This window comes from Pelophylax lessonae, assembly GCF_965119305.1.
Source record: "Pelophylax lessonae genome assembly, chromosome: 2".
In the NCBI taxonomy this organism is placed as follows: Eukaryota; Metazoa; Chordata; class Amphibia; order Anura; family Ranidae; genus Pelophylax; species Pelophylax lessonae.
Genome location: NC_138769.1, coordinates 23,885,968 through 23,910,921, shown reverse-complemented (window position 1 = coordinate 23,910,921; position 24,954 = coordinate 23,885,968). Strand labels below are relative to the sequence as shown.

The window sequence follows — 24,954 nt, the reverse complement described above, 5'->3', positions numbered from 1 at the left end:
AGCCAGGAAATGAGACGGACTCTTTCTGACTTGCTGCAATTTTTAATGCACAGTCTGAGAAGTTCACAACATGAACATTGGTTGTGCCATGGTATTATTCTAGCATATGTAACACTGTACATGGACTTTTAACCACTTAAGCCCCAAGCCTATTTTTGACACTTTTTTCTTCACAAGTTAAAATCAGTATTTTTTGCTAGAAAATTACTTAGAACCCCCAAACATTATATATATATATATATATATATATATATATATATAGATATATATATATCTATATATATATCTATATATATATACATATCTATATATTAGCAAAGACTCTGGAGAATAAAATGCATTAAAAAAAAACTAAACAGTAAACTTAGCCCATTCTTTTAGTATATTGTGAAACATGATGTCACGCCGAGTAAATAGATACCCAACATGTTACGGTTTAAAATTGAGCACACCCGTGGAATGGCGACAAACTACGGTCAATAGAAATCTCCATATGCGACGCTTTAAAATTTTTTATAGGTTACCAGTTTAGAGTTAGAGTGTAGCTCTTTTTTTTTTTAATTATTGCTCACGCTCTAGCGATCGCGGCGATACCTCATATGTGTGGTTTGAACAGCGATTTTTTTATTCGCGGCTCGACTTCCATATACGCTTTCTTTCGTGCGCGAGCTAACGGCGACGGGGGCGGCTAAAATTTAATTTTTTTTTTCCTATTTATTTATTTATTTATTTTTAGTTTTAACACAGGTTTTTTAAAAAAAAAATAAGATCTGATCACTTTTATTGCTGTCACAAGCAATGTAAACATCCCTTGTGACAGCAATATGCAGTGACAGGTACTCTTTATGGAGGGATCGAGGGTCTAAAAGACACTAGAGCCCCTCCACTACACTTCCATGTATTCAAAACGCCAAAAACTGCATTTTTGAATACATTCACTTTTTGAATCTGCCGCATCGGTCGTTACCGCCGGAAAGCCGACCGCCGGCTCTAAACAACGGTACCGGGATGATGCCTCTAGCTAGAGGCATCATCCTGGTATAACCACGCAAAGTCAGCCGACGTAGGGGTACGTCACTTTGCGGTAAGTGGTTAAACACAACTAGATACTGTGTTCAAAATGTTGGTATACCCTTTTGTATTGGAACCAAACATTTACATAAAGAATGGGGAAAACTTGAGGTCAGTAGAGTAGAAAGAACACCGCCACAGGTGAGCCCACAATCTCCCTCCCCCTCCCCGTAATCGTGAAACTCCAAGAATGAAGGAGAAAAGGTTGACTGCACTCCAAAAGATTATGCTTGAAACGCGTTAACTTCTGTTCCCTTGATCCGGAGCTGTGATGTCTATTTTTGTACTGTATGGAAGATTGTAATAAACTTCCTTGAGCTTCCCCATCTTTTGATGTGCGGTCAAAACTTTTTCCTTCATTCTTGAAAAAAGGACAACTGCAAGTCAAATGCACCTGTTAGTGAATTTGGGATGATCTCAGGAGCTTCTCATACTGATATCAAGTGCAGTAGGAATGCAAACTGTGCTTGCCCATCGACTTAAGCCTAAAGTCTGTCGACACTGGCCTTACCAGAGTTTTACAATTGTGTTCTGTAGTTGCGTTATCTTAAAGATGTGAGGGCTTCTGTATGCCAGATTTTCTGAGAAGAAGGTTTCTTGCTGACCATAGCGACCAGTCAAAATGGAATCCTTGTCTGAGATTCATCTTTGCACTGCAGAACAATATTTGGAAACACATTAGTTGCTATGGACAAATGGGGAATATTTCTTGTTAACACACATATCATATCATAGCTTTTCATAATCACTTGCATAAGCCCCGAAGTGTGTCTTGTGTGTCCGCGAATCAAATTACGTTATGTGGCATGACAAGATGTTTTTATATTAGTTTCTGTCTCAAGGGCTCCTTGGTGTCCATATTTACTGCAGTGTCTAGTGGCAATATCACATTGAGAAGTGCAATTATTTTGAATATAAACAGTATCACAGGGATTTAGGAATAGCTCATGAATTCCAGTCTGAGGACTATACTTTGCAGAAACCTACTGAATTATGAGTGTTTGAAAATGACATAAAATAATTATTAATATCTGAAATAACTTAATTTTAAAGATTCAAAAAGTCGAGAACATGAGTAGATAGGGATGCCTCTCCATTGTTTTCTTCATCTGGGGAGTGCAATATAATTTTCAGATTCCCCCATAGGGCAGTTTGCTCAGCTTCTTCTGATATTTGGGCTAATAGTCAGTGGTCTATATCAGTGGTGGTCAATGGTTCAAATCAGTGGTGGTCAATGGTCCAAATCAGTGGTGGTCAATGGTCCAGATCATTGGTGGTCAATGGCTCAAATCAGTGGTGGTCAATGGTTCAAATCAGTGGTGGTCAATGGTCCAGATCACTGGTGGTCAATGGTCCAAATCAGTGGTGGTCAATGGTCCAGATCATTGGTGGTCAATGGTTCAAATCAGTGGTGGTCAATGGTCCAGATCAGTGGTGGTCAATGGTCCAGATCAGTGGTGGTCAATGGTCCAGATCAGTGGTGGTCAATGGTCCAAATCAGTGGTGGTCAATGGTCCAAATCAGTGGTGGTCAATGGTCCAGATCATTGGTGGTCAATGGTTCAAATCAGTGGTGGTCAATGGTCCAAATCAGTGGTGGTTAGCTTTCCTAATATGGCGGCCTCAAGTACCTTTTTCGACACAACCGAAGGGCTGCACATAAAATGTAGTAAATATTTACTACATTTATTTAGTAAATGTAACTTTTAAGCACTTGGCGACCGGTCACGTTGACCGTACTGCGGCAAAGTGGCTCGTTCCCGTCCAGCGACGTAGACCTACGTCGCTAGACTCCTCCCCTTGTGGGCAGGGCGCGCGCCGCCGGGGGCCCGCTCCCGCTGTATTCAGTCACAGCGGGAGTGGGGCCAAGGGGAGGAGCGGCGGCGATCACCGCCGCTCTTCCCCGATCGTCGGGGAATCGAGTCTGGAGATCCGCCCGCTTGTGTAAACAAAGCGGGTGGATCTTCTAAGTGACAGACAGGGTCAGATTGCAGGGTTCAGCATAGCTGAACCTGCGATCTGTCCCTGTGTCACTCAGTCACCTCCCCCCACACATGTTAGTAAGCACCAGGCATACATTAACCCCTCCCTCTCCAATAAAATTAACCCCTTCCCTGCCAGTGTCATTTTTACAGTAACAGTGCATATTTATAGCACTGATTACTGCAGTAATGTCACTGGTACCCCCAAAAGTGTCAAAAATGTCAGTCAAGGGTCCGATCTGTCCGCTGCAATGTCGCAGTCCCGCAAAAAAATCGAAGATTGCCGCCATTACTCGTTAAAAAAAACCCACCAAAAATGACAAAAATCTTTCCCTTAGTAAACGCAATAACTTTTGCGCAAACCAATCAAAATACGCTTATTGTGATTTTTTTTATCAAACATGGGTAGCAGAAAACAAATTGGCCAAAAATTTAAAAAAATTTAGATTTTTACATTTTTTTGGGGGGGAATTTCATATAAAAAAATGTGAAAAATATTGTTATTTTTTCAAAATTTACTCTTTTTTTGTTTATAGCGCAAAAAGTAAAAATCGCACAGGTAATCAAATACCACCAAAAGAAAGCTCTGTTTGTGGGGAAAAAAGGACGTAAATTTAGTTTGGGTACGGCGTCGCACAACCGTGCAATTGTCAGTTAAAGTTGCTCAGTGCCGAATCGCAAAAAGTGGCCTGGACGTAAGACATCAAAAATCCTCCGGTGGTAAAGTGGTTAAAATGGCGACAAAGATCTGACCATCAGAGTCCCCAAGATTTGAAAGAACTTGGAGATTCAGTTCTCCACCATCTGTGCAAACCTGAAATGTCAGCAGTTTTGGGTGCACTGACCTTTTTAGTAAGAACATATTCAAGATTGGAATTCCTCTTTAAGCCCCAACATACTTAATTGTTACTTTAGAGCTGTGAAGAAAAAAAAAAAAAAATACACAGGGATTCATTTACAGTAGGCTTCTTTTTATTAACGCAGGCCCAAAATTTAATTGGTGAGCAGCATTACTAGCGATTCCCGAATGCTGGGCACTTTTTGTTCTCGATTCGGTGCTCACTCAGAGACTTAGATTGCTTTCTCAATTCTCTTCTGTTCAAGTACAGTACAAAGGGCTCGGGCTCTGTGTGTGCCGGAGTCATTGTACTTTTTTTTTTTTTTTCTTTCCCCTCTTTGGCTGCTGCTAGAATAGAATGTGACAGTTACGTGGGCTCACAGACTTTAGGGCATTATCTAAAATTCTCATATATGGTGTAATATAAATATTCCATGCACTGTCTGTATCACTTTGCAGCTCTTAATTGAAAAATAGAAGATTGATGTAAGGAAATTTTTTTTTTTGCCTTGTTTTATCACAGGTTAGCTGGAATTCCGCCTGCAGTGCTCTAGGGTTCCTATTGTCTCCCTCCTTTTTTATTCTGAGACCTGCTTTTCACATTTTTTTTTTTTTTTTTTGTTGCATACCCAGAAACTTGGCACAAAGTTGACAGCAAGATGAATAATCATGAGTGCGGACAAACGGACACAAGGCCGCCTGAGCGGCATGCATTCTGAGAGGTCTTTCAAACTTATTCTTCCTTTAAAATCACTTTGTAATTCATGTATGCTGACATCATGTGCACAACTCCACAGAAAGTAATTAGACATCCCCTGCAGTTTTTCTCGGCTGATGAAGCCTGTGGTTCACGTTATTAAAAAAAAAAAAAAAAAAAAAATGCAAGAATTTCCTTCACCCCCAAGTTCAGATCCTTTTTCTAAATGTAGTATGGACTGTGGGACCGTGCTGTAAGGTGGACCTCTACTGCCCACTAATGCTTTGAAATTATTTTTTTTTCCTGAGCTACGTATCCACGTTATCAGAATCACAACTGAGACATTAGATTTGCAGTGTGATAATTTAATTTCTGGAATGGACTGTAAAAAAAAAAAAGTTTGCTTACCTATACACTGACTGCCTGAAGGGAGGAGCCTGAAGCACTGGCGGGGGACCCGAGAAAAGGAGGATCAGGGCTGCTCTGTGCAAAACCATTACACAGAGCAGGTAAGTATAACATGTTTGTTATTTTAAAAATAAAATAAACCTTTAACATCACTTTAAGAGTCCATTCACACTGCCGCGACTTGTCAACCTGACAAGTCGCGGTCCGTCACGGTCCATTGACTGCTACAGGACCCGTTCTAATAGGAGCGACACAAGTCACTCCGACTTAGAAAAAGGGTCCTGTACTACTTCGGGGCGACCTCGGAGCGACTTGCATAGACATTCATTATATGAAGTCCGTGCAAGTCGCGCCGAAGTCGCGGTGCACGGGACTTCACAAGTCGCCCCCGAAGTAGTACAGAGTCGTGCCGCTGCAGTGTGAATGCGGGCTTAGGCACCACATACAATTTTTCATCAAAATTGAGAAATCCTTACCCCTAAGACAGAAGGAAGAGAGTGGAGAAAAATAGTGAACAATGTGGACCTGTTCTGGTGCATAGGGACAACCGACTAAAAATATCTTTACCACATTTTATTGACAAATGAAGTTAAAATGAAGTGAAGTGAAATTAAAATACATAGGTATATAAAGATTAAAATCATATCAGAGCTCTTCAAAAGGCTAAACTAGGCCATGATTATTACAAGGGGGGTTCTCGTCCATCTTGTTGTTGTCTCTACGCGTTTCGTTTGGAAAACAACCCGCTTCCTCAGGAGGACTTTAAGATGTGATAATTATCAGATTCTTTTCCACTCTGTAGAGTCGCAAATTTCCACCTAAACAGACTGTTCCATATGGAAGAAAGGAGGAGGGTGGCATCCAACACTAAAGAATCACAAGGGGGGGGGGGACACAGGGGACCTCCATAGGACCAAATATATTATAATGCAGGTATAATTAACACTAAACAAAAGAGCCTTTCATTTTTCATACTAGATTGTGTGTATATTATAATAGTGAATTAAAAAGGACCCCACATTCTCCCAAAGGCATGTATGCTTAAAGCAACCTCATACCAGTTCCACAAACAATTTTTCTGGGGATTAGCCATTAGATCTAAGCTCTGCCCCTGTTGGTTCAATATCCACCTTGCCAGTAATGTCTGCCCTCAGTGCTCCTAATACATTTTATTTTTATTTATTCTTATTGTTATGGAAGCCTAACTTTTTTCCAGGTACCTGCTCCAAGTCAATTCTTGCCTTGGCCTAGACGCTCGTCCTACTCCCCCTCCCTGACTGCAGCCTCCTGGGATATGTCACACATCCCAGGAGTCTGCAGGACCAGTCTCACTGTGCTGATTCATCAGGAAGTCACAGCCGGCTCCCAAAGCCTAGATAACGGCACCAGGGACCCATAGCAGTGAGAAGAATCTGCTGCAGAAAGACAGTGCTGGACACCATGGACTGATAAGTTCCTAATTTTTAAAGTCAGCAGCTACTGTATTTGTAACTGCTGACGTTTAATTAAAAAAAAAAATAATAATTTCTCTTTAAGTTTGAATGGGATAAGTAGTTTTAGTTATGTACTGACCATCTCCTCCCTCCTGCAGCACCTCCCATTTGACTCTAATTTCAAAAGATATAGGACCCATTCATGCCTGTAGGTTTTGGCAATGTGTGTTAAGGCTGGCCGTTCCCGTTCATGAGAAGTCGATATATTGACCGACTTTTCATGAATGGGCTCGTTTTACATTTTTCTTTCGATCAGCACATGCAGCCAATTGGCTGCAGCACTGATTGGTGTATTCTGATGGCGGGGGAGTTCCACTGTCAGAATAGAACAACACAGCGGGGAGGATTCCTCCACCCACCTCAACTGTGTGGATGGGAGATGGCTAAACAGAAAAAATAAAACCATGTATGGGCAGCGTAAAACATGTTGCCGCAAGGCAATGCACCTGCTGTATGTGAGGTGCCTTGCTGTGCCATTCATTGTTAATTATACCCCAACACATTGTACAGCAATGTACATCAGCTGAAGCCTGTTGTGGGCTGATGTCACAGAGCTGGTACAGGCTCAGACAATGGACTCGGGATCTGCCCACATGCCTGGACTGGCACCCGGCGCGGACTCTCAGCCCCTCCAGCCCCCTCCACACCCCTGCACTCCATTGAGCGTGGGGGGCAGAGCAGAGAGTTTGTGACTGACAGTCAGTAGCTCTCTGCTCTGCTCACGGAGCTGTGAGAAAGGAGCGATCGGCGGTGTTCGATCGCTCAGTTCTCAGCGTTCGAGGCGCCGGGGGACAGATGCAGCATTGGTCCGATACTAGGTAAGTATAGTTTAAAAAAAAAAAAAAAGACATATATCTCTTTTAAAAACGGGTCATGATCATTTTTTCATCTGTTGAGAATGGGCTACTTTAACGTAACACACGTTAATGCATGGCATAATGCTCTGCAGTGGGATGCTGAATGGGCCCTTAGCAGCCATAACAATTTTTATTATCTTGAGGAGAATGAGAGAGAAATCTGCAATATAGTCTGAAGAAGTTTCTTGGAATTTTCTTTAGAACATTTGGAATTGTAGGAGGAAACCAGAGCACCTGCAGGTAGGCCGTGCAAACATGGGGACAACATGCACTGAGCCTAGTTTCTTAGAGAGGATTCAAAAGGACCCTGAGTAAATTATACTGAACTTCCAATTTTGTGCAGCCAGAGGTTTATGTGCCAATGCTTGCAGTTATACACATCTCATGTATTTGTTGCTGTAGATCAAGCGTCTCCAAACTTTCTAAACAAAGGGCCAGTTTACTGTCTTTTAGATTTTACGGGGGCCAGACTTTGGCCATTGTGAGTAGAAGAAGTGGGAAGAATAGTGCCTCATCATTTTTGTCAGTGGGAGGAATAGAGCTCCATTATTGGTGTCAGTTGGGGGAGTAGTGCTCCATCATTGGTATCAGTGGGAGGAATAGTGCCCTATCATTGGTGTCAGTGGAAGGAATAGCGCCCCATCATTGGTATCAGTGGGAGAAATAGTGCCCCGTCATTGATATCAGTGGAGGGAATAGTGCCCCATCATTGGTATCAGTGGGAAGAATAGTGCCCTATCATTGGTATCCGTGGGAGGAATAGTTCCCCATCATTGATATCAGTGGGAGGAATAGTGCCCCATCATTGATATCAGTGGAGGGAATAGTGCCCCATCATTGGTATCAGTGGGAAGAATAGTGCCCTATCATTGGTATCCGTGGGAGGAATAGTTCCCCATCATTGATATCAGTGGGTGGAATAGTGCCCCATCATTGATATCAGTGGGAAGAATAGTGCCCTATCATTGGTATCAGTGGGAGGAATAGTGCCCTATCATAGGTAACAGTGGGAGGAATAGTGCTCCATCATTAATATCAGTGGGAGGAATAGTGTCCCATTGTTGGTGTCAGGTGAAGGAATAATGCCCTATCATTGGTACCAGTGGGAGGAATAGTGCCCCATCATTGGTGTCAGTGGGAGGAATAGTGCCCCATCATTGGTGTCAGTGGGAAGAATAGTGCCCCATCATTGGTATCAGTGGGAAGAATAGTGCCCCATCATTAGTATCAGTGGGATGAATAGTGCCTATTATTGGCATCAGTGGGAGGAATAGTGTCACATTATTGGCATCAGTGAGAGGAATAGTGCTCAATTGTTGCTGTCAGTGGAAACAATAGTGCTCCATTGTTGGTGTCAGTGGCATGAATTATGCCCCTATTAGTGGTGTTATTGGGAAGCATAGTACCCCATCGTTGGTGTTAGTGGGAGAAATAGTGCCCCAATGTTGGTGTCAGTGGGAGAAATAGGGCCCCAAGGGCCAGATAAAGGCAAGAAAAGGGCCACACATGGCCCCCAGGTTGCAGTTTGGAGACCACTGCTGTAGACTGATATGTTGAAATTAAATTGTGTACTTACACAGGGTCCTGGCGTGAAACACATTATCGCTTGCCTTGCATATGCAGTTCAAAACTTTACTTATTGCTGCTTTCTCTATATTATTTATCCTCGAAAGTGAAAGTTTTAGAGCCGGTTCACACTACCACGACCAGAAAGTCGCCCCGTGACTTGAAGAGACTTGTTTAGAGACTTTGAAGAGACAGACGACTTTGTCTGTGGGGAATGCCTGGCTAATCTCTTTCTTCTTCCTGGAAAGTCTGATAACAAGTCGTGTCAATTAAGATAAGGAGGCGACTCCCATTGAAGTATATGGGACAGTCGGATCACAGGTTGCCTCAAAGTAGTACAGGACCCTTTTCTGAAGTCGGAGCGACTTCAGTAGTGCCAGTTAAGACGGCACTGATTGATTAACATTGCTTTTGTTATGTCAAGCGACCTGGGGCTACACAAGTCGCCTCACAAGTCGTGCTAGTGTGAATGGGCTCTTAAAGTAATACTAAAGTTTCACTTTTTTTGGTTAAAAATACCAAACATTATTTGTAAGCATATGTTATGCTTACCTGCTCTGTGTAATGGTTTTGTACAGAGAAGCCCAGACCCTCCTCTTCTTGGGTCCCTCCCTGGTGCTCCTGGCTTCTCCATCCTGCCGAGTGCCCCTACAGCAACCACTTTGCAATGGGGGCACCGGAGCCGAGGGCTGCTCTCTGTGTCCATTCAGCCCCACCCCCTCTCTCTCCTCAGTGACTTTGATTGACAGCAGCGGGAGCCAATGGCGCTTGCTGCTGCCTCAGCCAATGTGGGACAGTCCCCGGAAGGCCGAGGTTCTCGGGTGCTGGATCAAGATGGGGCTCAGGTAAGGATTGAGGGGGGGGGGGGGGCTGAAATAGGGCATGTGGTATTTTAGTAGCATTTTTTAGTAAATGGCACAAACATTTTGAGAAATGCTATAAACTATTTTTAAGCCGTTCTTAAAGCGGTGGATACCGTTTCGTGAATGGAGCCCTTTGTATTCTGAAAGCGAAACCCGAAACGGTTCACATATAGTGAATAGTGACTGCAGCTGCCCATTTCCCAAAGTTTTCCAGCATGTCCCTTCAACAGAAGTCAATCAGACGATCCACTTCAGTTGATCAGAGACACCCACACACTGATCAAAATGCGACCGGTCCCTGTTGAACCGGCCAAATTTTGAACAGTGTATTTCTACGTAATTCTTATCGATTTCTGTCCTGGTGACCATTGTCAAGTTGAAAAAAGTAAATCTCCCCAGTAGGGACACAGATAGCTTATAAAAGTCTATTAAAGGTTCTATTTCCAACTTTAACTTCCAAAACTTTAAGAAAAAAGTTTGTGCTTTAGATATGCATAAAAAATATTATTATTCTAACGCTCACATTTTCTTTATGACTAAATTTCCAACAATTTTCATTTAGATTTTTGCTTAATTATTGAACTAACAAGCCCCTAAAACGTTTATGTAAAGCGATAAAATATGCAATTTTTCAGGCATTAATTTGTCTGATCAGTTAGGCCTGGAGTGAACGTGATTAAAGTGATAACATTTATTGGTTATTCATTTTTTTTATTTTAAAATGTGTTCCCTTTTGTGTGAATCTCATGCCCAATAAGCAGTACAGGTCTTAAATGGGATCTTGAGTTATGATCACATAAAAATGTGCAAATATTATCCTGTTTTAATTAATTGCAACAGTGGGGAACTTTAAAGCAAAACTATACTCATATATACCCATGTAATTATTAATTGCGTTATTGCTTTGTATTCTACTATGTCTAGCCTTTCTCGTGCTAGGCTTTTGTACAAATGGGAAATGCAAGTTTCCCAAATGGATATTCCATATACTCGTTGCTAGAAGTCGAGGAATTTGGGTAGTAGTATAGCTACACGTGTGGCCTGCAGCGCCACTTACTGGGGAAAACTGCTTTGGTTGTACAATCTATACAACTCCAGTGGTGCTCCTTGACTGTCTGTTGTGTCTGAAATGGACATACTTCAATCTGCCAAGCAATAGAAACAACAGCAGGATTTCACTTTTGTTTACTGGGGACTGCAATAAACTGGGGGTGATCTGTGCATAAAAAATGGGTAAATCTGGAAAAATCCCCCGCAGCATAATGTTCGTTAAACATGGGTTTAATCCAATAATAAACTGTATATATAAAAGCCGATGGGGATGGATTTTCTAAAACTGGAGAGTGCAAAATGTGATTTAGCTGTGCATATTAACCAATCAGCTTCCAGGTTTTATTGTAAAAGCTTTATTGAACAAGGTAATGTTAGAAGATGATTGGCTAACAGATTTTGCACTCTCCAGTTTTAGTAAATCAACCCCAATGCATTTCATAGGCTGTACACCCCCCACACACACCTTCATCAGGGTTTGAAGAAATAGAGAAACAAAGTATGCGGACTCAAGCAATATTGGGGATTTTTAAGCAGTGAGTGAATTGGCACAGCAACATTCACCCGCTGGTTTAGGCCCTGTTCACACCTGAGCAATTCTCTGCTTGTAGCTCTAAGGTCCCTTTCACACGGGCTTTCCGATCCGCCTGTCAGTTTTTCAGGCGGACCGGATCGGATGCTCCATGCAGCTCTATGGAGCGGCGGATGTCAGCGGAGACACCTCCGCTGACACCCGCTGCTATCCGATCCGATCCTGTCCGTGAAATCCTGACGGATGGAATCCCTATTTTCCATCCATCTGGAAGATCAGATCGGATGAGAATGGACAGGCAGTCCGTTCTCATCCGATCTCCCATAGAGGAGAGTGGGGCTCTGACAGCTCCGTCTCTGCACACAGAGCGGAGACAGAGCTGTCATCCGCCTGCTCAGAGGGGATCGGCGGATCGATCCCCGCTGAGCAAAACGGACTCCGTCGGGCACACCATCTGTGTGAAAGGAGCCTAAATCTCTTAACAAGTCAAATCCCATTAATTTAAATGGTCGCCGTTCATATCTGAGTGTTCTATCTCCTAAAGCAAAATGCCCGTCTTTCAAAAAAGTACATAAACTTGTTTTTGGCAGATTACAGGTGTTTCTGGCCCTAAAGACTTCAATAGAAACGTCTGAAACCGCTTGACTTGAGTGTTTTATTAGACTTTTGTCGCTCATTTTCTGCTCAAACAGCAGATCTCCACCCTTAATTTCCTCCCCTCAGTGCTTTATATTGGCTAAACAAAAACGCCTAAAGCTGTAAAACGCTTGTAATACACTTCCAAAAATGCTCAAAAACCCTCAAAAACAGAAAGAAAAATCAACAGCAACATATAGATCTTCTTTTACCAACTCACTTTCTACATGAAATTAACAGTATAATGTAATTGCTGTTTTGTTTTTGTTCATTAAAACTGCTGCATGCTGCAGTTTGAGTCAGGAGGCTGTGTCCTTTTATTAATATTATATTTAGATTATGCAACCGCTAATGTGACTGAGAATAGCTGTAACGGAACCGCGACACCACAATGTTTGTGGGCTTCCGTCAGAATACCGCTTCCTTCAGTCTTGAACATAGATATCAAATATTCTAGCTGCCCCCCATACAAAAACTAGCCGAGAATACCTTGTATAAGATCTGGAACATTTATTGAACAAACAAACGAATATATATATACCCCACCAGGTCAGGTGCCTGATTACATTATCATATGCAGATGAAATTGTGTACAGAAATATAATTAACATATCTAAGGAACAACCAACACAAACGGTATTCTTCTTTCCCACTAGCAACTAATAGATGACAGTGATTTATTTAACTTGAGCTAGTTAACTAGCAGGCTTGCCGTCATCAAGCTCATGAAGTACAGTACACATTATTATAAGTGTAAACACATCCCCACAATAGACAATAGGTGAGTTAATCAGCACAATCAAAAATGTGTGGATTACAGGTGGTTGAGCTGATGATATTAGCATCTGCCATGGGTCTGACTGTGCGGAGCAGACCCTATTGGCAATAGGCAGCTAGGCCTTTAACATGGATCCTAGGCCTAGAGTTCCAGAGTCTGTGTGTCTTGGGGAGATGTGGACTTGAATCCAAAGTAACATTACTCCAAGGGTCCCCCCAGCATTCACCCCACAAAGAGCAGTGTTCGTTCACAAGCCAGGGCCCGTAGGCAAGAGGCTAGCCTGCAGTCCCCCCCAAAAGCCTCTGTCCTGGGTGAGTTTGTCACAATAGCTAAAAAATATATGCATTATTAGAAGATTATAAGCATAGCTTCCAACTGTCCCTGATTTTGAGGAACTGTCCCTGATTTGGAACAAAGTTCCTCTGTCCATCTTTCCTCCTCATTTGTCCCTCATTTTGGTCTAATCTATATAGTTTTATATAAAATGCACTATTTATCTATCAAAAAGTGTTTCCCAGTGCTAAACCTTTCATCCAATTTCTAAATTGCTGCATTTGTAAATTTCAAAAGCCGATATAAAGAAAGAGTAATGGTAAAAAAAACACTTGTGGGTTTAACCATTTTTTTTATTTTTGTTTAATTCTCCTTAAAGGGGGAGTGGCAGGGGGTGTGTCCTATGCCTGCATACTTTTGCTTTTTACTATTTTAAAAACTTGGGGGCTATAAATGAAGGAACACAACTTGTACTTACTGAATGAAAACCCCTTCATGCCTATACTGTCGCCTGCAGTGTGACAGAAGGGGGTCTAAATTTAATAAATGAGCTGAGGATCAATGTTTTAGCAGGGGATTAAAAAAGTGATTTCTCTTACGTCCTCTGACAGTCACCGCCCATCCATTTAGCCTTCACTAGTGGGACGTAGTAGCCCTACGTCGGTTCGCGCAGGAGGGGCTGCCTGCCGCAGTATATCTGTGACGGGTGGTCCGGAAGTGGTTAAAAGGGTTGTATATGGTAGTACATCAGTAGGTAATTGTCCCTGAGACATTGTAGTTGCGGCTGGGGGCCTTTGATTGGGTGGCAGATACAACCGGTTATTCGTGAGTAGATAGGCCAAGGGTCTTCAAACTATGGCCCTCCAGTTGTTCAGGAGCTACATCATGCCTAGTCATGTCTGTGAATGTCAGAGTTTTACAATGCCTCATGAGATGTGTAATTCTGCAACAGCTGGAAGGCTGTAGTTTGAAGGTCCCTGATATAGGCCTTTAACCACTTAAGCCCCGGAAGATTTTACCCCCTTTCTGACCAGGGGGTATTTTGCGATTCGGCACTGCATGATTTTAACAGACAATTGCGCGGTCGTGCAACGCAGTACCAAAACGAATTTGACGTCCTTTTTTTCCCGAAAACAGAGCTTTCTTTTGGTGGTATTTGATTACCTGTGTGATTTTTTGATCATGCGCTATAATCAAAAAAAGAGCGACAATTTTGCAAAAATAATAATATTTTTCACTTTTTGTTATATAAAATTCCCAAAAAAAAAAAAGTAAAAATCAAAATTTTTTTACATTTTTGGCCAATTTGTTTTCTGCTACCTATGTTTGGTAAAAAAATCACAATAAGCGTATTTTGATTGGTTTGCGCAAAAGTTATTGCGTTTACTAACTAAGGGAAAGATTTTCGTCATTTTTGTTGTTTTTTTTTGTTTAACGAGTAATGGCGGCGATCTGTGATTTTTTTTGCGGGACTGCGACATTGCGGCGGACAGATCGGACTCTTGACTGACATTTTTGACACTTTTGGGGTTACCAGTGACATTACTGCAGTAATCAGGGCTATACATATGCACTGTTACTGTAAAAATGACACTGGCAGGGAAGGGGTTAACTTTATTAGAGATGCAGTGACTGTGTGTGTCCCTAGGGGCGTGCTTCTTACTGTGCAGGGATGTGGCTGTGTGTGTAACAGCACAGATCAACGGTCCTACATAGCAGGACCGTTAGATCAGTGCTTTTACACAGGGAAGAATGACAGGCGGCTTTGTTTACACTAGCCGCCTGCCTTTCTCCCTTCACAGCGGATGATCGCGAGTGACCGGCGGACATCGGGTCTGCCGGTCACACGCACGGAGGTGTCCGTGAACTAGCTGAGGCAGGAGTGTGCCTCCGGCGGCGCGCGCCCGCCCGTTATTGGCTCCCAGGCTAGTGACGTACCGGTACGTCACTTTGCCTGGCCGGGGCTGACCGCCTCGGTATATGTACTTGCGGCGGTCGGCAACCGGTTAAAGACCTTAGACCGGGCATAAACTGAGGTTGGTTTGTTTGGTATGTATTGTTTGTATTATATGCATTAAACTTGTTTTCTTGTGAATGATGTATTTAATGGTTTGTAATCAAAAGGCTTCTATGGCCATTCGACTCCAAATAAAATGTTTCGTCTAGTCATTTTGGAAGGGGGAATGGGTCAAGTGTTTAATGTTTTACAGATAACCCAAACCTCGGCATTCTGCAGGTCCCTCAGTCATGTAATTTTCACCAGCTCAAGTAGGAGAGAAGACACTGGAATGGCCCTAGTCACTCCTACCAGTTGTGAGTTGCTGCAGATTATTAGAGAAGTCTACAAAACAAATTTAAAGATAATTGTTGCTTAAAGTGAACCTGTACTGAGCAAAGAAAAAAAAACAAAACAAAACTATAAAGCGAAGCTAAATCGTGGCTAGTAGGCCCCATAATGTGCGTACCTTTGTTGTTAGTATAATCTTCTTAAGAGCACCATTGCGGCTTCCTGAAATACCCCAACTTTAGGAGCATGCCAACTATGGTTTGCATAGAAACTTCTGCAGGCTTCCTTAGCGCTGTCAAGAGGATTATTCTAACAATGGTAGTCTCTATCACCATATGGTGACCGCTACAGAGCACTTGGCTTAATAGTTTGTTACTCACTAAGGGTTGTTTTAAAGCCGTACTCCAGGCAGACGGCTAAATACACAGATAGAATACATATAAGGGTGCTGTTCTTACCAGATAAAAGATTATAATTTTGTTCACCCAGTTCTGAGATTTACACAGCTCTGCCACATATCGCAGCCCTGTCTGGCAGGGCAGGAGACCTGCTTTTTCTTTGCTGCAGTAAAGTAACACTTACAGGTCTTGTCCCTCCACAAGCCAGTGATTGGATAGAGAAATGAGAAGCAGCATCTCTCCATCACTCTGCCCTCTCCTGCTATCAGCCTGTCCCTTTTTAGCGCATGAGCACTGCAGCACAACCAACTTGCTCATTGTGCTGCTTCATATATTAACCACTTTCCACCAGCCATATGCATGTATGCATCCTCTCGGGGGTTAGGCTTTAACCCCGAGCGGCCGCATACATGCATCTAACGTTAAACAGAGCGTGCTCACTGTGTTCTCCCAGCACAGTAACGAAAGTCGCAAGAATCGCAAGTAAACATCGGGAGCTTTTGGTTTTGTGACCGCTGTGACAGCCAATCACAGCAGTCACGTGATCAGAATGGCTGCCTCCGATTCCCTGCATTTCGATTCTACTTATCTGCACTTATCTGCTCTGTACAATGGTTTTGCAGAGAGCAGCCCCAATCCTCTTCTTTTGGGGTCCCCCACTGGCGCTCTACGCCCTTCCTCTTCAGTAAGCGGCTTTCCATGGGGGCACCCGTGAGTGCTCACTCCCCAGCCACACTGTGTGCATCTATTGACACTGAGTAGACGGCTTGACCCTGCCCTTTGCTTCCTCATCACAGCATTTAATTGAGAGTAGGGGAAGCCAATGCCCAGGGAGGTGACACAGTGGCGAGAGCCGCTGCTCTTGTTCACGTCGCTGGATCAGATCGGGCTCAGGTACCGTTTTAAGGGGGGGGGGTCCTGGAAGGGATGCTGCAGCACAGAAAGTTTTTCACCCTAATGCATAGAATTCATTAGCGAGCAAAAACTTAAAGGGGTTGTAAACTCTCTTGGTTTTCCCCCTAATGCATTCTATGCATTAAGATCAAAAACATTCTGTGCTTCAGCTGCCCCCAGACCCCCCTTTTCTTACCTGAACCTGAATGTTCCAGCGACGAGCATGAGCCCAGCAGCTCCAGCCGCTGCTTAGGGTCTTCATTGGATAGGTTGATAACAGCGGGAGCCATTTGCTCCCGCTGCTGTCAATCAAATCCAGTGACACGGGAGCCATGGGCCGAGCCAAGTCCTGCTGTCTGTCAATAGACACAGCAGCGGGACTCGTGAGCGCACCCACACGGGTGCCCCCATGGAAAGCGGCTCTCCGTGGGAGCACCCAATAAAGAGGAGGAACCAGGAGCACCAACGGGGCACCGCAGAAAAGGAGGATTGGGGCTGCTCTGTGCAAAAGTATAAGTATAACGTTTGTTATTTATAAAGATGATAAAAAATAACCTTTACAATCACTTTAAAGCTTTAGAAGCACGTTAAAGAATTTAAAAAGGAGAAGCAGAAGACTGATGAGCTCATCTCTCTGTTACTCTGCACAACTGATTAGCTTCTTGTGCTTCTTCTCCCTTCCTTAGTCTGCTGTACAGGCACTGAATGATGCTGACATCAAGTCTAATTCAGATACTTACACTTTCAATACATGTAATGATGTATTATTGAATACAGAGCTGCCTTCATTTTATATTGTGCCTTGAGTCCAGCACTGTGGTTGGACTTTTCTCATAGTTTCATAGTTGGTAAGGTTAAATAAAGACCTTAGTCTATCCAGTTCAACCTGTTTGTGTGTGTTCTCTTTTCTATATGCTTTGACTTTTTATCATTAGCCCTGAGTTCTGCTTTAATAACGGCACATAATTAATGATTTGCCTCCCAGATCCTTCCCTTCCAGTCTGCACATGTAAAATCCCCCTCTACCACCAACAATACCCGATGGCAAAGCTGCATTTTGTGTTTACACCACCTGAATGGCTGTCTGATGAGTGTTTTGTTTGGCCTGTGGCTGCCAAGGTAGAATATATGTTGATATGTATACATAAGATAAATATTCCCACACCCAAATTCATATACCGTCATTCAGATGTTTTGAAGACATGAGATGTCCCATTCACACTGTCTAAATGTACATATCCTCTTTATTTTCTCTGCAGAATGAGAAAGTAGTCTTAGAATCTGCTGCTGCTGCTCTAGACTCCACAAATTGGTAAGTTCATCCTCTTTTTTTGTTCACTTTTTCTGGATGTTATTTCATGCAAGGCAAATTGAGTTTCTTTGTGTCGGTAAAACTAAAATAACTGTACATTATTTATGAACAGTCTGCAAGCCTCATAAGAAAATTTTAGTATACAGTTGACACAAATAATGACCACTACACAAGACTTAATGTTTTATAAGATAAGATATTCTTTGGTGAACTTGTAGGGTTGAAAAAGTTGTGAGATGCTCAGTTGCAGAAAGGGGGCACTTTCCCTTTTTATGAGGAATGGGGGTGAGGGGTTCCTATCTATGGATTTGTGAAAAGGTAGGGGAGAAGGTTGAATGTTAAGAAGGGTGAAAGAGTAGGGACAAGAAGGGTAAAGGTTAAGGGGTTGTCTTTCCCTTAGGAAAGATTTTGTAGGGTGAAGGTCCATAACTTTGGAAAGGTTAAAATAAGGTGGGAAAGCAAGAGGCCTCAAAAGGTTCGAAGTAGGGAGTAGGAGGGGGTTGGATACAAAGTATTTAAATCGTTGTGAGTCTTTTATATATATATATATATAGATATATATATATATATATATATATCTATATATATATATATCTATTGAGTCTTTATATATATATGATTTAGGAACAGGGATGAGGGGGGGGGGATAATTGGGTGTTAAGAAGGGCAAAAGGGTAGGGGCAAGTAGGGTAAAGGTTAAGCGATTGTCTTTCCCTGAGGAAAGATTTTGTAGTGTGAAGGTCCATAACTTTGGAAAGGTTAAAATAAGGTGGGAAAGCCAGAGGCCTCAAAAGGTTCAAAGTAGGGGGTGGGATAAAAAGTGTTCAAATCGTTAAGTCTTTTATATATATATATATATATATATATATATATACAATTTGTGAACAGTCAAGGGGGGATGATTGGATGTTAAGAAGGGCAAAAGGGTAGGGGCAAGTAGGGTAAAGGTTAAGAGATTGTCTTTTCCTGAGGAAAGATTTTGTAGTGTGAAGGTCCATAACTTTGGAAAGGTTAAAATAAGGTGGGAAAGCAAGAGGCCTCAAAAGGTTCGAAGTAGGGAGTGGAAGGGGGTTGGATACAAAGTATTTAAATCGTTGTGAGTCTTTTATATATATATATATATATATGATTTAGGAACAGGGAGGAGGCGGGGATAATTGGGTGTTAAGAAGGGCAAAAGGGTAATGGCAAGCAAGTAGGGGAAAGGTTAAGAGATTCTTTCCCTGAGAAGAAATTTTGTAGTGTGAAGGTCCATAATTTTGGAAAGGTTAAAATAAGGTGGGAAAGCCAGAGCCTCAAAAGGTTCATAGTAGGGGGTGGGATACAAAGTGTTCAAATCGTTAAGTCTTTTATATATATATGATTTGTGAACAGGGAGGGGGGGGGGGTGATTGGATGTTAAGGAGGGCAAAAGGGTAGGGGCAAGTAGGGTAAAGGTTAAGAGATTGTCTTTCTTTGAGGAACTCGATTTTGTAGTGTGAAAGTCCATAGCCAAATCATTGAGTCTTTTATATTAGATTTTTGACAGGGAGGGAGGATGGTTGGGTGTTAAGAAGGGTGAAAAAGTAGAGGAAAGAAAAGATAGGGGCAGGTAGGCTTAAGGTTAAGAGGTTACCCTTTGAGGGATGTTGGGAACTCAACCTAATGGATTTGTGGACAGGGAGGGGGAAAGTTGGGTGTTAAGATGGGTGAAATGGTAGGGGCAAGTAGGTTAAAAGTTAAGAGGTTGTCTTTCCTTGAGGAACTCAAAAGGTTTAATGCCGGTGGTGATTACTAGATTTTGTAGAGTGAAGAGTTCCATAGCCTTCGGGAATGTTGAAATAGAATTAAAAAGCCAGAGGCCTCAAAAGGTTCAATGCAGGAGGTGGGACATAAAGTCTCCAAATTGTTGTGAGTCTTTTATATATAATTTATGGACAGGGAGGGGGGGGGTGGTTTGGTGTTAAGAAGGGTGACAGAGTAGAGGGAAGAAAGGATAGGGGCAGGTAGATTAAAGGATAAGAGGTTACCCTTTGAGGGATGTTGGGAATTCTATCCTATCTATGGATTTGTGGACAGGGAGGGGGGAAAGTTGGGTGTTAAGAAGGGGGAAATGGTAGAGATAAGTAAGGTAAAGGTTAAGAGATTGTCTTTCCCTGAGGAACTCAAAAGGTTCAATGCAGGTGGTGGAATATATAGTCTAAATTACAGTGAATCTTTTATATACGATCATACAGTACTATTGTAATAAGTGATCTGTAAAAGCATTTGTCGGCCGGTCTGGTAGACTAGGTAATGTCAAACCTGTATTTGTGAGGATGCTGTCTTATGTCAACTTCCTGCTGATCTAGAAAACCATGTAACTCCTGAGGGACTGTTTAGACTGAAAATGCTTGGACACTACAAAATGTAAAAGTGTATCTAAAGCCAAATTTTTTTTCCTGCTTTGGATGAATTACGACAGGCAAAGAACCTCTAGTGTTCCCACTGGGAAGATATAACTTTTCTGTTTGTCCAGGTGAGCACTCTCACTGGGACTGAAAGTGATGGAACATCAAAAATACAGTGTGATTCAAAAAAGGATGGTGCAAAAGTAAAGCTGATTTATTCAAAACAGAATGAACCTAACTGTATTAACATGACAAAACACATAAACTGTCCTAGTTTTACCAATGCCCTATAAATGTTCAATGTGAGCCCCGTTGATGACACGACAGATGTCTAGACGGTACTCCAGTTCTGTCCAGACTCTGCTTGTCCTCGGACTCCACTGCTTCTGTGATGCATCATCTCAGGTCTTTCAGGTCTTGGGGGGAATATACACCAAGTCCTTGGTGTACCCCTACAAAAAGAAGTCACAGGGTGTTAGGTCTGGCGATCGCGGAGGCCAGGGGAACATTGGTAAATCGATCCTTCCTGCATGGACAATCAAACTGTTAGGATATCTTTCAGGTATCGGCAAACATCCAAGTGGAAATGAGGAAGAGCGCCGTCCTGCTTAAAGACAAGGTGGGGCAGATCTTTCTCCATCTGTTGCATAGGCCATTCTGTAATCATGTCCAGGTAGGAGCGGCCAGTGACAATATCTTTGGCAATGGTAAACAGCAGTCATCTATCGTGTCACCATCGGAGCTAACATCGAAAATTTGTAGTGCAGAGGTAAAACTTTTTAAAACAGTTAATGTGTCTTTTCATGTTAATCAAGTTGTGTTAGGTTCGTTCCGTTATGAATAAATCAGCTTTACTTTTGCACCATCCTTTATGAATCACATTGTATTGTCACTGAAACAGGAATCGAGGACAGTGAGGACACATGTACTGGTGATAACTTTCGAAGAGAAGATATTTCTTACTTTGGGGAGATCTTCTCCCACTTCCTATTGTGCCTCAAGACAGGGAGTGAAGGGAAATCTTCTTAAGAGGCCCCTTCACATGTTCACAATGCCATGAATTTACTGCATGCTACCACGGCTCACTGTAATGGTTGAACCAAAGCACTCTTTCAGTAGCAGAAAAAAAGATTGACATGGAGGACACTTACATAAGAGTTTGAAAAAATGGTCAGCATATCTAAATATAAATACAGCCTACCTGACAATGCTTCCAAAACGCAAAATTGTAAAAAATGTTTCTCAAACTTTATTAATGCTCATGTATTAACAGCAGGCGTTGACAAGCCCTGCTGATGTGACCAAACCCTTAGGATGGCTGTACGAAGCCAGATTTGAAACAATTCGGTATGATGAGGCAGTGCTCAGCCTATGTACGGCTCCCCTTGGGGGCAATAATGAGCATTTTCGACCATCGGAAGTTCTTGTTATCTCACACAGAGATTTATCAATTTGTTGGAAAGTCTCTCTGCATGTGGGCTCTGATCATTCCTTTCTTCTGTAGAGAAAGGGGGGAAAAGAATGTGTTACTGTGCAGATGCTGCATTCACTCGGCCAAAAAACATCACCTGGCACATACTTCTATCAAGACCATGGACGCCCAGATGTCTCATCACCTGTCATTCTCCATGTAACGTCTGCCAGTCTATATCCAGATTTACTTTAAAACTAGAACCTCATCTTTCATACTGTCTTAAAGTGGAAGGCAAGTCAAGTCAAAACCTAACTAAGCCTAAATCTACTCCCACCCCTATTCCAAGCCTTTTCTATCTACACTGTAAAGGGAAGGATGCCTAAACGTACCCATTCTGCAGCATCTAGAGTCTCCGGTCACAGGACTAGCTTCAGTGTAGAGGAGGGACTGCCGCCATCGAAGGCTTCATAGTAAGCCTATGGGTGACCTCATCGCACTGTCACATCTGCAGCCGTTGTTGGAGATCTCTTCTCTTCACTGAAGCCTGTGCTGGAGATATCATGTGAGAGATCAATTTTCCTTTTCATGGTAGATAGAATAGACTTAGAATGGGATTGGGAGTAGATTTAAAGCGTGACTCCACTTTTGTTGAGAAAAAAACATTCCCATGCAGATATTTTAACAGACTTTGTTGCAGATTCCTACCTTCTGTTATTCTGAAGAAATCATTGTTTGTTCCTCTGTGCTGAGTGGGTCAAATGGGAGTGGTTTCATAATTATCTGTCAGCTGTGGCGGCTGCAGGGCTCTGAGGAAAGCTGCTGGGTCTGCATCCCTTTAGACGTGTTCCTATTGGGAACATTTTTGTTGCAGGGGATGCCAGAAATCTGACTTGTATCTTAGTGCAGACTTCTGGGAAAATTAGTGAGCCAATCACACAAGCAGGAAATTATGTTTCTGGGGGTGTGGTCAGTATACGTTCTGTGTACAGAACAGCTCCAGGCAGCCATATTGCATTGCATTTTCATACAATTACAACAGCTGCAGATTGAAAAGGAAAGGTCATTTTTAATAACATTCAATTACAATATGATTTGTGTCGCAGTTGTATACGCTATATTGTTTTTTCTTTATTTGCTGATTTTTTTCCCCCACGAAAGTGTAGTTACACTTTAAGCTTGGAGGTTTTGACTTGCTTTGCACTTTAAACTGGATTTCTCTAAAGGAAAAACACTTGTGTGAGTAACATCAGATAGAATATAGACTGCTGTTCTGGGTCTCTGCCCAATGATCAGGGGGTGCCAGCGGACAGGGCCATAGATAATTTTTTTTCCTGGGGGGGGTTCAGCCTTGAGTACCCAGAGAACAATAATTATCACGCCTGCCATGCTGTGACAAATTGTGGTGTGTGTATATATACAGTATATACAGCGCCCCCAGCAGGCACACCTGTTAGTGAAGCAAATGGTAAACATGGCTTCAATGTCAGTCGGGCACTGATTGTGAGCCTCGTGGATGAGAGACAGGTGGTCTTCCCAGTGGCAGTGCAGCTCTCGCAGCTGATAGGCTGTGAAATTGACCGATGCTCTGGGGGGGTTTCGACCCCCCTGACCCCCCCTTATCTACCCCCCTGCCAGCGGACATTAAGTCTGCGCTCCCGCTGTGTCTAATCACAGTGGGACTGGGTCGCCAGCGGCGCACATGCACACCCCAGACCCAGAAGTGTCTAATCAGGTACTAGGTACAAAATCATATGCAGAGCGGCTGCCCCGGCCGCAGTATATGTGTGGTTGTAAAGTGGTTAAAACCCAATCGTAGCTTCCTAAAATGAAAAGGGTTACAAAGCCTAAAATTTTTTTACCCAAATACATTTTGTGCATTAAGGTAAAAAAAAAAAAACACTCCACTGTCTGTCCTTGACCCCCCATCCTTACACACTTACCTGGCTCCTGTCTTTGCACCTCGTCTCGGTTCTAGCACCGCCCCCCTTCACTTCCTGCCTTCACAGGTGAAGCTGAGGGCATTGGAGTCCTAGGCTCCTGCTGCTGTCACTCATTTGGAACACTTTGCGGGACCAGCAGTCCTGCATTGTACTGTATGTAAAGACATTGGAGTGCTAACAATGAACGGAGCACCAAAAGGAGTTGAATTTGGGAATGGTTAGATGGCAAGGAAGAATCTTGCAAGTGCTTGGGATAGGGTAGGTATAGCTGGTTTTTAATGGTACCTTAGGCAAAAACCAGCATTTAACCCTCACAGTGTGGGGGAGCCCCACCGCAAAAGCATAGTTTCAAAATTTCCCTGGAGTTCCAACTTTAAAGGTAAATAATGGCTCTAATTAGCGAAGATGATTTTGTTCAGGCATGGTGAAAAATAGACCTGAGTTGCTTCATTGCTTTTATTTAACAATAGCCATTTTCCCTTCTATTTTCCTGCTTCTACCAGCAGCTACCCCCAATACAAGTTCTGCTCCCGTCCATCTATTTATCAGTGTGGGTTCCATGTATTTTTCTTTTTGATATGTTTGCTGCTTTTTCATCTGCAGCTCAGGTAGAAAGTTGCTCATTGATAAACATTCACCGGCCACTTTTTTAGGTACACCTTGCTAGTACCGAGTTGGACCCCCTTTTGCCTTCAGAACTGCCTTTAGTCTTTGTGGTTTAGATTTAAAAAGGTGTTGGAAACGTTCCTTAGAGATTTTGGTCCATAGTGACATAATAGCATCACGTAGTTGCTGCAGATTTGTTGGCTGCACATCCATGATGCAACTCTCCCATTCCACACATCCCAAAGGTGGATGAGATGTGGTGAGTGTGGAGGCCATTGGAGGACAGTGAGCTCATTGTCATGGTGAAGAAACCAGTGGTGAGATGATTGGAGCTTTGTGACATGGTGCATTATCCTGCTGGAAGGAGCCACCAGAAGATGGGGACACTGTATTCATAAAGGGATGGACATGGTCAGCAACAATACTCAGGTAGGCTGTGGCGTTTAATCGATGCTCAATGGGTACTAAGGGGCCCATAATGTGCCAATAAAATACCCCCCCCCACACCATTACACCACCACCACCAGCCTGAACTGTTGAAACAAGGCAGGATAGCTCTATGCTTTCAGGATGTTTACGCCAAACTCTGACCCTACCATCTGAATGTCGCAGCTGAAATCGAGACAACATTTTTCCAATCTTCTATTGTCCAATTTTGGGGAGTCTGTGAGAATTGTAGCCTCAGTTTCCT

General features: G+C 42.8%; 1 protein-coding gene across 1 annotated transcript in view; it reads left to right on the top strand.

Annotated features, from left to right (window-relative positions):
• Positions 1-24,954, top strand: part of ZBTB20 (zinc finger and BTB domain containing 20) — a 1,486,592-nt gene that overhangs the window by 417,760 nt on the left and 1,043,878 nt on the right. Inside the window, exon 3 of the mRNA XM_082245473.1 lies at positions 17,882-17,934. The gene's annotated coding sequence lies outside the window, so the exon portion shown is untranslated. The remainder of the gene's footprint in view (positions 1-17,881; positions 17,935-24,954) is intronic.